Genomic DNA, 13865 nt, shown 5'->3' with positions numbered 1-13865 from the left:
AGAGGGCTCAGAACGCACCCTTGTGGGTCCCCAGTGTTGAGGATCAGCGGGGTGGAGATGTTGTTACCTACCCTCACCACCTGGGGGTGGCCCGTCAGGAAGTCCAGTACCCAGTTGCACAGGGCGGGGTCGAGACCCAGGGTCTCGAGCTTGATGACAAGTTTGGAGGGTACTATGGTGTTAAATGCTGAGCTGTAGTCGATGAACAGCATTCTCACGTAGGTATTCCTCTTGTCCAGATGGGTTAGGGCAGTGTGCAGTGTGGTAAGTGTTCATGATTTATTAATAGAACACTGAATAACAAAGAGAACGAACAAAACCAAAAAAGTTCTGTCTGGTGCAGACACAAAAACAGAAAACTACCCACAAAACACAGGTGGGAAAAGGCTACCTAAGTATGGTTCTCAATCAGAGACAACGATAGACAGCTGCCTCAGATTGAGAACCACACCCGGCAAAACACACAGAAATAGAAAACACAAAACATAGAATGCCCACCCCAACTCACGCCCTGACCAAACCAAAATAGACATAAAAAGGATCTCTAAGGTCAGGGCATAACATTACACCCCCCCTCCCCCCAAAGGTGCGGACTCCGGCCGCAAAACCTAAACCTATAGGGAAGGGTCTGGGTGTGCATCTATCCGCGGTGTCGGCTCTGGTGCGGGACGTGGACCCCGCTCCACCTTAGGCTTGGCCCACTTAGGTGGCGCCTCTGGAGCGGGGACCCTCGCCGCCAACCCCTGACTGGGGACCCTCGCAGCGGGCCCCAGACAGGAGGGAGACTCTGGCAGCTCCGGACAGGAGGGAGACTCTGGCAGCTCCAGACAGGCACAGGACTCACCAGGCTGGGGAGACATACAGGCGGCCTCCTCCTTGGCCGAGACACCGGACACACTGGGCCGTGGAGGCGCACTGGCGGTCTCAAGCGCAGAGCCGGCCCCACCCGTTCTGGCTAGATGCCAGCTTCCACCCGGCAAATGCGGGACGCTGGCACCGAGAACACCGGCCTGTGAATGCTCGGCCGAGACAGTGCGCATCACCCCATAGCACAGGGTCTGACCAGTCACATGTTCGCCCTGGTAAGCACAGGGAGTGGGCTCAGGTCTCCAACCTGACTCCGCCACACTCCCCGTGTGCCCCCTCCCAAAAAAACATTTTTGGGGCTACCTCTCTGGCTTCCTTGTCAGCCGTGTTCCCTCATACCGCTGGTTCCTTTCTCCTGGCTGCCTCCACCTGTTCCCATGGGAGGCGATCCCTTCCAGCCAGGATCTCCTCCCATGTGTAGGATCTCTTGCCGTCCAGAATGTCCTCCCATGTCCAGTCCTCTCTTCCACGCTGCTTGGTCCTTTGGTTGTGGGTAGTTCTGTAACGGCTGTTTGAAGAAGTGGACCAAAGCGCAGCGTGGTAATTGTTCATGATTTATTAATAGAACTGAACACTGAATAACAAAGAGAACGAACAAAAAACGAAACAGTTCTGTCTGGTGCAGACACAAAAACAGAAAACAACTACCCACAAAACACAGGTGGGAAAAGGCTACCTAAGTATGGTTCTCAATCAGAGACAACGATAGACAGTTGCTACTGATTTGAGAACCACACCCGGCCAAACACACAGAAATAGAAAACATAGAACACAAAACATAGAATGCCCACCCCAACTCACGCCCTGACCAAACCAAAATAGACATAAACATAAAAAGGATCTCTAAGGTCAGGGCGTGACAATTACCTTTTCGCTGTTATTTTGCATAGGCCTACTCTGAATGTGCATTTTTGTCATCAACTCAATTTGTTTGGGGGCAGATGGCCTTTATTCTTCTGATTTCACCCCCCCACACCCCCCACCCCCACCCTTCTTTCTTTTCTCTGTCACTCCCACCTTCTTCAATTTCCTATTTTGTGGCAGCTGTGGCACATAGTCTACTCATCCCAACAAGGGGACAAATTACTTTAATTACATAGCAATTGCAGAGTTGTGTGTTAATTAAATCTTTATCAGTTTAAGTAAGTGGATTGCTCCCACATGGAAGTCATGCTGTGACGTTCAGTCTCTCTCTCCCTCCTGTTATTTCTAAATTCTCCACACCACAGTCCTAGACTATCTTATTTCCTTTATTCTCATACTCTCAGCCCTGTTCTCTCTCTCTCTCTCTCTCCTCACCCTTCTCTCCCTCTCCCTGTCTAAATGCATTGTGTAGTAGGATTAGTGCCATTTTGGAGGGGTAGTTTGGACCAACTCTGTCAGTAGCCAGCTGCTTTTCTGAAATGCCACAACAAACATGATAGAAACCAAAGTAAGGGAGTGGCCTTCACTGCAAACTGAGATACAAGATTTATCTTCAGGTTCCTGTTGTTTTGCAAAATTGAATCCTCACATTTTAATTGGTCTCCATTAAGTGTACTGCTTTGGGCGATTGGAACAAGGGCTCACTTTGTTGTCCTCTGTTCTCCCAACCCCATTGTGTTCCATTGTGCAAAATGATGATTATCATTTGTCTAATCCTTTCCATCTTGCGGTCTAGTTTAGAAACATTTTGTAAACCACATGGTGCAAAGGTAAAACAGCTAGCTTTAGTTTACAACATCCTTGTCATTCAGTTGATACACAAGGATGTTGGAACCCGTGTGTATTTGTGACCCCTGTCAACAGACTTAGATTGAGAGTGGTACCTAATTTGCCTTTTGGAATCACAACAGGATCTGTGAGAATACTTACATCTGAAATGGCTTTGCCACCTGCAGTGTTTAGACCACCTACCAGAACGCACAAAGACCACCTACCAGAACGCACAAAGAAAGACTCAGTATACAGTAGACCTGGGCCTAACTATCACCTCTGGACATAGAAGATGAGTTTCTCTGGTGTAGCGATACATCCCTGTGCAGCTTTTGTATGAGGCCGACTTTCTGCTTGTTTGCATTTGATCTCCATGGATAAACACCGTGTCTGAATCCTGGCAGTATATGAATCTCTGGATCTCTATGGATATACACCTTGTCTGAATCCTGGCAGTATATGAATCTCTGGATCTATATGGATAAACACCGTGTCTGAATCCTGGCAGTATATGAATCTCTGGATCTCTATGGATATACACCGTGTCTGAATCCTGGCAGTATATGAATCTCTGGATCTCTATGGATATACACTGTGTCTGAATCCTGGCAGCATATGGATCTCTATGGATATACACTGTGTCTGAATCCTGGCAGTATATGAATCTCTGGATCTCTATGGATATACACCGTGTCTGAATCCTGGCAGTATATGAATCTCTGGACCTCTATGGATATACACCGTGTCTGAATCCTGGCAGTATATGAATCTCTGGATCTCTATGGATATACACCGTGCCTGAATCCTGGCAGTATATGAATCTCTGGATCTATATGGATAAACACCGTGTCTGAATCCTGGCAGTATATGAATCTCTGGATCTCTATGGATATACACCGTGTCTGAATCCTGGCAGTATATGAATCTCTGGATCTCTATGGATATACACTGTGTCTGAATCCTGGCAGCATATGGATCTCTATGGATATACACTGTGTCTGAATCCTGGCAGCATATGGATCTATATGGATATACACTGTGTCTGAATCCTGGCAGTATATGAATCTCTGGATCTCTATGGATATACACTGTGACTGAATCCTGGTAGCATATGGATCTCTATGGATATACACTGTGTCTGAATCCTGGTAGCATATGGATCTCTATGGATATACACTGTGTCTGAATCCTGGCAGTATATGAATCTCTGGATCTCTATGGATATACACTGTGACTGAATCCTGGTAGCATATGGATCTCTATGGATATACACTGTGTCTGAATCCTGGCAGTATATGAATCTCTGGATCTCTGTGGATATACACTGTGTCTGAATCCTGGCAGCATATGGATCTCTATGGATATACACTGTGTCTGAATCCTGGCAGTATATGAATCTCTGGATCTATATGGATATACACTGTGTCTGAATCCTGGCAGTAAATGAATCTCTGGATCTCTATGGATATACACCGTGTCTGAATCCTGGCAGTATATGAATCTCTGGATCTATATGGATATACACTGTGTCTGAATCCTGGCAGTATATGAATCTCTGGATCTCTATGGATATACACCGTGTCTGAATCCTGGCAGTATATGAATCTCTGGATCTCTATGGATATACACTGTGTCTGAATCCTGGCAGTATATGAATCTCTGGATCTATATGGATATACACTGTGTCTGAATCCTGGCAGTATATGAATCTCTGGATCTCTATGGATATACACCGTGTCTGAATCCTGGCAGTATATGAATCTCTGGATCTCTATGGATATACACTGTGACTGAATCCTGGCAGTATATGAATCTCTGGATCTCTATGGATATACACCGTGTCTGAATCCTGGCAGTATATGAATCTCTGGATCTCTATGGATATACACTGTGTCTGAATCCTGGCAGCATATGGATCTCTATGGATATACACTGTGTCTGAATCCTGGCAGTATATGAATCTCTGGATCTCTATGGATATACACCGTGTCTGAATCCTGGCAGTATATGAATCTCTGGACCTCTATGGATATACACCGTGTCTGAATCCTGGCAGTATATGAATCTCTGGATCTCTATGGATATACACCGTGCCTGAATCCTGGCAGTATATGAATCTCTGGATCTATATGGATAAACACCGTGTCTGAATCCTGGCAGTATATGAATCTCTGGATCTCTATGGATATACACCGTGTCTGAATCCTGGCAGTATATGAATCTCTGGATCTCTATGGATATACACTGTGTCTGAATCCTGGCAGCATATGGATCTCTATGGATATACACTGTGTCTGAATCCTGGCAGCATATGGATCTATATGGATATACACTGTGTCTGAATCCTGGCAGTATATGAATCTCTGGATCTCTATGGATATACACTGTGACTGAATCCTGGTAGCATATGGATCTCTATGGATATACACTGTGTCTGAATCCTGGCAGTATATGAATCTCTGGATCTCTATGGATATACACTGTGTCTGAATCCTGGCAGCATATGGATCTCTATGGATATACACTGTGTCTGAATCCTGTCAGTATATGAATCTCTGGATCTATATGGATATACACTGTGTCTGAATCCTGGCAGTAAATGAATCTCTGGATCTCTATGGATATACACCGTGTCTGAATCCTGGCAGTATATGAATCTCTGGATCTATATGGATATACACTGTGTCTGAATCCTGGCAGTATATGAATCTCTGGATCTCTATGGATATACACCGTGTCTGAATCCTGGCAGTATATGAATCTCTGGATCTCTATGGATATACACTGTGTCTGAATCCTGGCAGTATATGAATCTCTGGATCTATATGGATATACACTGTGTCTGAATCCTGGCAGTATATGAATCTCTGGATCTCTATGGATATACACCGTGTCTGAATCCTGGCAGTATATGAATCTCTGGATCTCTATGGATATACACTGTGACTGAATCCTGGCAGTATATGAATCTCTGGATCTCTATGGATATACACCGTGTCTGAATCCTGGCAGTATATGAATCTCTGGATCTATATGGATATACACTGTGTCTGAATCCTGGTAGCATATGAATCTCTGGATCTCTATGGATATACACTGTGACTGAATCCTGGTAGCATATGAATCTCTGGATCTCTATGGATATACACTATGTCTGAATCCTGGCAGTAGGCGAGTACTTGTAGACAGTATCACTTAGTCTGTGTGTGCAACTGTTTGGTGGGAGGATGAACAATTTTATTAGGACTGTGAAGCATATTTCACAGAGGCTTTAGTGGATTACACAGGGTTTGCAGGATGCTTAAGGTAAGATTAAAACAGATGTATAGTAAATCACAGTAAGAGGAGGGAAGTCTGATCAAATAGATCTCTTTGAGTAGCCATTTGTCTGCATTGGTGTGTAGTATATAAGCTCTGTATGGGTATTTGACAATGTAAGACATATACACTACCGTTCAAAAGTTTGGGGTCACTTAGAAATGTCCTTGTTTTTAAAAGAAAAGCTTTTTTGGTCCATTAAAATAACATAAAATTGATCATAAATGCAGTGTAGTGTCCCGATCATCTGAATGAATGGACCAAGGCGCAGTGTACTCCACATGTTTAATAAATATAAAACTCACCAAAAACAATACAGAAGAAAACGAAATGTGACGTTCTGGGCTGCTCACAGGCAGCTACACAAAAACAAGATCACACAAAAAAACAGTGGGAAAAGGCTGCCAAATATGATCCCCAATCAGAGACAACGATAGAGAGCTGCCTCTGATTGGGAACCATACCAGGCCAACATAGAAATTGAAAAAACTAGACTACCCACACTAGTCACACCCTGACCTAACCAAAATAGAGAATTAAAAAGGATCTCTAAGGTCAGGGCGTGACATGTAGACATTGTAAATGTTGTAAATGACTATTGTAGCTGGAAACGGCATATATTTTATGGAATATCTACATAGGCGTACAGAGGCCCATTATCAGCAACCATCACTCCTGTGTTCCAATGGCACGTTGTGTTTAGCTAATCCAAGTTTATCATTTTAAAGGCTAATTTGATCATTAGAAAACCCTTTGCAATTATGTTAGCACAGCTGAAAACTGTGCCTTCTTTAGACTAGTTTAGTATCTGGAGCATCAGCATTGGTGGGTTCGATTATAGGCTCAAAATGGCCGGAAACAAAGAACTCTCTTTTGAAACTTGTCAGTCTATTCTTGTTCTGGGAAATGAAGGCTATTCCATGCGAGAAATTTCCAAGAAACTGAAGATCTCGTACAATGCTGTGTACTACTCCCTTCACAGAACAGCAGAAACGGTCCCTAACCAGAATAGAAAGAGGAGTGGGAGGCCCCGTTGCACAACTGAGCAAGAGGACAAGTACATTAGAGTGTCTAACTTGAGAAACAGACTCCTCAAGTCCTCAACTGGCAGCTTCATTAAATAGTACCTGCAAAACACCAGTCTCAATGTCAACAGTGAAGAGGCGACTCCGGGATGCTGGCTTTATAGGAAGAGTTGCAAAGAAAAAGCCATATCTCAGACTGGCCAATAAAAAGAAAAAACTAAGATGGGCAAAAGAACACAGACACTGGACAGAGGAACTCTGCCTAGAAGGCCAGCATCCTGGAGTCGCCTCTTCGGTGTTGACGTTGAGACTGATGTTTTGCGGGTACTATTTAATGAAGCTGCCTTTTGAGGACTTGTGAGGCGTCTGTTTCTCAAACAAGACACTCTGATATACTTTTCTTTCAAAAACAAGGACATTTCTAAGTGACCCCAAACTTTTGAACAGTAGTGTACATTGTGGATATTAATGATGGGCTGCACTCTGACAAGGGCGGGGAGAGCACCAGTGTCATCAGATTGTCCTGAATGCTTACCTTTGCATAGAAAATATTCCTCCAAGAATTGGAAAAACAACATGACCAAGTACTCATGCAATACTATCGAGTGCTCTTTCCCATTTTCAACATATGGGTCTTTGTCACATAGAGGTCATTGATTATTCCTTCCTAGTGAGACTTTAGCGCAGCTTACAATGTGCCCAATGAACATACTGTACAGGAGAACAGTGCTATAACAAGTTAGACAAAAAAAAACAGAATTATAGTTCAGATGCCAGGCACTAACCCACAAGCGCTAGCCTACTCTATCTAGGACCCGTAACCACCACTACCATTTAAAGTGGATGCCCTTACCCTATCACTGCACTTGACAAATTCCCCTTGCTAACACATGAACTCTCTCTACACCCACATACAACAATAATGAATGTAATACCACAGCCATTACAGAGTAGCAATATTTTGCTAATATGGAACCAGGGCATCTTTGGACAAGCTGTCAATAAAAATGTATTGTATTTTCAGCAAGTGTTGGGGATGCGGGGGAGTTCTCTATGTCACTAATGTGGCCTGCCAGCCTGCCACATACTGTACAGACATGCCTCTGTACTTTGTACACACAGTCGAATTTGTAGCTACACTAACAGCCTAGCATGGTCTGTATACAAAATATCATAAATGCAACATGAGACAAATAGAGGTGAATAGTTGTGGTGTGGTGGGCAAATTTGGATTTCCTAGCCAAGAGAGACATTTCAAATAACGAATGAAACATGTTTCAAGCTAGAAATTGGGAAAATACAGAGTAGCAGCAGTTCTGTATTGTCCAACGATCCCCTTGGAGAATTCCTCTGTTGACAACCCTGTTGTTTGGAAGATCACTGGAATCTGTGTGTATTTTAATTACACCACCATTCATCTGTGCATCTATACAGTCTGCCGTAAATCCCCCTTTTCTATGTGCTGGGATTTGTGAGGGTAATGAAACGGGGAGTTTAGAAGGAATGCTTCCTGGTGTGCCTGAACGAAGCCCCCCCCCCACCCTCTCTCATATCCCTCTGCCAGCGCTGCAGCCCAGCGGATAACCAAGCGTGGATTAAGAGTGACATCACATTGAAGAGATAGCTGAGCTGAGAGTGAAGAAGTGTGTGTGTGTGTGTGTGTGTGTGTGTGTGTGTGTGTGTAAGACTGATTAGACAGAACCATCTCTGAGTTCTTTAGGTGCTGACACCACTCCACCTCGCCAAGGGCTCAATTTACTGAGGGATCAGACTCATTTATGATAGTCATGGGATTATTAGCAGTTCAATAGGGCAATTTATTTATTAGGGTAACCCTTCAGCTTTGGAAGGCGGACACTTGTGAGACATTTAAGGATGCATGGACACCTAATTCCAGAATCATTGAAAGGTACAGTATATTATTGCGCAGTAGCCCACATTTGAACCTATACATAGATGTAGCTGGACATATAGAACAAGGGATCTAGCTATAAAATATTGGGAAAGTACAGTATGTAATTTACTCCCTAGAATTATGTGGCTACACTTCCCTCACAACCATGTTTTAATGCCATTAAATACTTGACTATTTTAGTCAATTTTATGAACAGATTTGTAGAACTGTTCAAATGAATCTGCACCATCTACATTCTACACAAATGAACATATGATTTGATCTGAGAAGATGCTGACCAATTATCATCGGCTGTATGTTACACTGTGCATATATTAGTGGAGATGCTAATCTCTTCTCTCTCCGCCTTTTTCAGCTTGATTGACTGTATCAACAACCCCGTTAGGGAAACCAAGACAAATAAAGCTTAGTTCAGTCATTCTTTAAACACCTCACCAGGTTTAAAGGGGGCTCGGATGACCGTGGCGTATAGCTTCTTTCAAAAGGCTCTAAATCCGATAAGGCGGTCGGCTATGTTTGACTTTAGGTTTACCTGGTTTGTCAACATTCTTAAGCTGGCCCGGTGTATGGGCTCCCTTGTAATGCATTGTGCTTCCTCCTCTGACTTGCACAGAGTAGTCCATCATTGATTACAAGCTCAAAATCAGGTTAGAAGATACAAAAAAAGACAGGGAGTAATGGTCCCCATTCTCAGCATGTTGAGCAAACTACAGGACAACCTCGTCTTGCTCTACCCTTTCTAACTCAATTTCCCTAAACACCTCTGTTATAAACATCTTCCATCTTCACATTTTATGGATCCTTATGATTATCACAAGGAAAATTACTTTGACCACACAGAAAGAACATACCTAAATGTAGGTTAAAATAACTTCTTACCTTCAGTCATACATGGCAACCAAAGTGGCTTTATCCAAATACGAAAGCCACTAATCACTCTGCAGGGACTGAGGGTGGTAACTAAGGGTGGTGGTGGGTGATTGGTGTCTGTATTTTTAGTAAAGAGTATCTATGCTATAAATGGATGTGGTTTGGTGGATATGGTTTGTTTGTTTCACATAAAGACAATAAATAAATGTTTTGCTCTAGGCTACTTTTGGTTTGTTTCCTATGATCAATAAAATGTTGATTCCACATGAGGCTTGCCTGGACTCGATCATCAACAGGTGACAACGACCAACTGACTGACTGTATGTGGTTTCCTTAACGGTGGCAAATTACGATCATCAACAGCTGATTGTGCGTAACGACAGAGACAAAGACGCGATAGAAATCTGCTTTGACGTTTGATGAAGCGCTAACAGACTGACATGCCTGTCTAATTAGCCAGTTTATCCTATTGATGCTTTTAAAGGTTGGGCCTTTACACATGTAGATCAGCAACGGCAACAGCCAAAAACAACGCCCCTGCACTCAAGGCTAGTGGTCAGTCAATGAAACTTCTCTTTTGCCCAAATATACGGTTGAATTCGGATGTTTACATACACCTTAGCCAAATACATTTAAACTCAGTTTCTCACAATTTCTAAAATGTAATCCTCGTAAAAATTCCCTGTCTTAGGTCAGTTAGGATCACCACTTTATTTTAAGAATGTGAAATATCAGAATAATAGTAGAGAGAATTATTTATTTATTTCAGCTTTTATTTCTTTCATCACATTCCCAGTGGGTCAGAAGTTTACCTACACTCAATTAGTACATACTTTTCCTCCCTCATGATGTAATTTATTTAATGAAGTCCCTCCTGCAGCAAAGCACCCCCACAACATGATGCTGCCATCCCGTGCTTCACGGTTGGGATGGTGTTCTTCAGCTTGCAAGCATCCCCCTTTCCCTCCAAACATAACAATGGTCATTATGGCCAAACAGTTTTATTTTTGTTTCATCAGATCAGAGGACATTTCTCCAAAAAGTACAATCTTTGTCCCCATGTGCAGCTGCAAACTGTAGTCTAGCTTTTTTTTATGGCGGTTTTGGAGCAGTGGCTTCTTCCTTGCTGAGCAGCCTTTCAGGTTATGTCGGTACAGGACTCGTTTTTACTGTGGATATAGATACTTTTGTACCTGTTTCCTCCAGCATCTTCACAAGGTCCTTTGCTGTTGTTCTGGGATTGATTTTCACTTTTCGCACCAAAGTACGTTCATCTCTAGGAGACAGAACGCGTCTCCTTCCTGAGCAGTATGATGGCTGCATGGTTCCATGGTGTTTATACTTGCATACTATTATTTGTACAGATGAACGTGGTACCTTCAGGCATTTTGAAATTGCTCACAAGGATGAACCAGACTTGTGGAGGTCTTGGCTGATTTCTTTTGATATTCCCATGATGTCAAGCAAAGAGGCACTGAGTTTGAAGGTAGGCCTTGAAATACATCCACAGGTACACCTCCAATTGACTCAAATTATGTCAATTAGCCTATCAGAAGCTTCTAAAGCCATGACATCATTTTCTGGAATTTTTCAAGCTGTTTACAGGCACAGTCAACTTAGTGCATGTAAACTTCTGACCCACTGGAATTGTGATACAGTGAAATAATCTGTTTGGAAACAATTGTTGGAAAAATGACTTGCGTCATGCACAAAGTAGATGTCCTAACCGACTTGCCAAAACTATGTATTGTTAAGAAATGTGTGGAGTGGTTGTAAAACAAGTTTTATTGACTTCAGCCTAAGTGTATGTAAACTTCAGACTTCCAACTGTAAATATAATTTGTTACCTCAGGTAAATGGGGCAATGGGCTCCCATCTGTGTGACTCAGTTCGGTGATTCAATAGGCGATAGGCCTCATTGATGTATCAGGTAGGCCTATCCCAGAGATGGGAAACTTTGATGGTGGTGGGGGTCACAAAAAATCTGAACTCCTCATGAGGGGCAGCAGTTATGAGCAGATCTGCACACACAAATCCATACCCACACCTAGCCTTTTGGGGGCCCTAACTGAAATTATGTTGCTTACCTTGTGAGCAAAACATTCTAACGGCCACCCTCTTGACAGCAGAGATTTTTTGTTGTTTTAAGGTTAATTTCCTGCAATTTTGCCTTGGGGCGTAGAGGAAATGTTGCAGTTTTAAAGCAGGTTTGATGCAATTCTACACATTTTGCCAAGGGCGGACTGAAGATTTGGGGATTTTATAGCTTATTTCATGCAATTCTACTAATTTAGCCATAGTGTGGGGAGAAATATTTGACGTTTTGAATATGTTATCTGAATGATAGTGACTAACGAAATCAGTGTTGGCCACCCGGCAGTGATGTAAAGTACTTAAGTAGTACTTTAAATAATTTTTACTTACAGTGCATTCGGAAAGATTTCAGACCCCTTGACTTTTTCCACATTTTGTTACCTTACAGCCTTATTTTAAAATGGATGAAATCGTTTTTTTCCCCTCATCAATCTACACACTGTACTCCATAATGACAAAGAAAAAAATGGTTTTTAGACATTTTTGCAAATGTATCAGGTATTTCAGTTTTTTATTTTTAATACATTTGCAAAACATTTCTAAAACCCTGGTTTTGCTTTGTCATTATGGGGTAGTTTAAAAAAATATATATATATATATGTGCATTTTAGAATAAGGCTGTAACGTAACAAAATTTGGAAAAAGTCAAGGGGTCTGAATTCTTTCCGAATGCACTGTAAATAATGTTTTGGAGGTATCTATCTGTACGTTACTTTATTATTTATTATTTTTGACAACTTTTACTTAACTATATAACTGAAGAAAATAATATAGTTTTTACTCCGTCCATTTTCCCTGACACCCAAAAGGACTCATTACATTTTGAATGCTAAACAGGAAAGAAAATGGTCCAATTCACGTACGCACTTCTCAAGAGAACATCCCTGGGCCTCTATGTCACAGAGTGCTTGTGTTAGCAGAGACTGCTACAACTCAGCAATGTTCGTGTGTGCTCGCCAAATGTTTACATTTTAGCCGGATTGCCGAGTTGCAGCAGTCTCTGGAAACACGTTAGTGATCACGCAAGCACTCTTATCTCCTCTTGGATGTGACATAGGCTAACCCTGACCCACTTTTTATCCCAAAATCTCTATCCGTCAAACTGCAGTGCTACTCCAATTTCCTCTGGTTGTCCCAATGTCCATTGGAGAATGCTGCTGATAGGGCAGACCAGGAAGGGAAATCAGCAGTGTGACTATTATGAGGAATAACCTGTCGTGGACCGTGCAAGTACTTTTTGGAAGCTAGCTGTTTATGTTTTTCTTACAGTAAGACATTTGATCAAAAATACTTAATAAGCACGCGTAGGTCTGGGGTACAGGTATGTCAATGAATAGGCTAGCTAGCTCACATAGTTGGCTGGGCAACGTTAGCTAGGCTGTGTTTTAAAGATTAAAATAGCTACTTTGGCAACAAAAAATATATATTTGTAAATAGAGTTCTGGGTGTTAGCATTGACCTAAAGCTAGCTAGCGATCTACTAATTGTTTCAGTGATAGCCAGCTAGCTTAGCTTTCCGGTTAATTGTGCAAGCTAGTTAACAATTCGTGTTTGTTTTCGCTATCTGACTAGCCATGGTGGTGGAGCGGAGAACCTGGCGCCTGTGTCGCGGCTCTTTACTTTACCTGCCCTGCAAGCAAAAGGCTGTCCCCGGAGGAGACTCAGGTTAAGCTTATGCAGCCATGGTTTATCAAATCAAATTTTATTGGTCACATACACATGGTTAGCAGATGTTATTACGAGTGTAGCGAAATGCTTATGCTTCTATATCTGACAGTGCAGCAGTATCTAACAATTCCACAACAAACCTAATGTCTAACAAATTCCCCAACAAAACTAAATACACACAATCTAGTAAAGGAAAACCTAATATCTAATAAATTCCTCAACAGAACCTAATACACACAATCTAGTAAAGGAATGGGATGAGAATATATAAGTATAAAATATATGGATGAGCAGTGACCGATAGCAATAGATAGTGATGGATACAGTATATACATATGAGATGAGTAATTTGAGATATGTAAACGTTCTTAAAGTGGCATTATTAAAGTGACTAGTGTTCCATTTATTAAAGT

The sequence above is a fragment of the Oncorhynchus mykiss genome, chromosome 25 (assembly GCF_057628025.1).
Source record: "Oncorhynchus mykiss isolate SJ-2025 chromosome 25, ASM5762802v1, whole genome shotgun sequence".
Lineage (NCBI taxonomy): Eukaryota > Metazoa > Chordata > Actinopteri > Salmoniformes > Salmonidae > Oncorhynchus > Oncorhynchus mykiss.
This window is presented reverse-complemented; position numbering follows the sequence as displayed.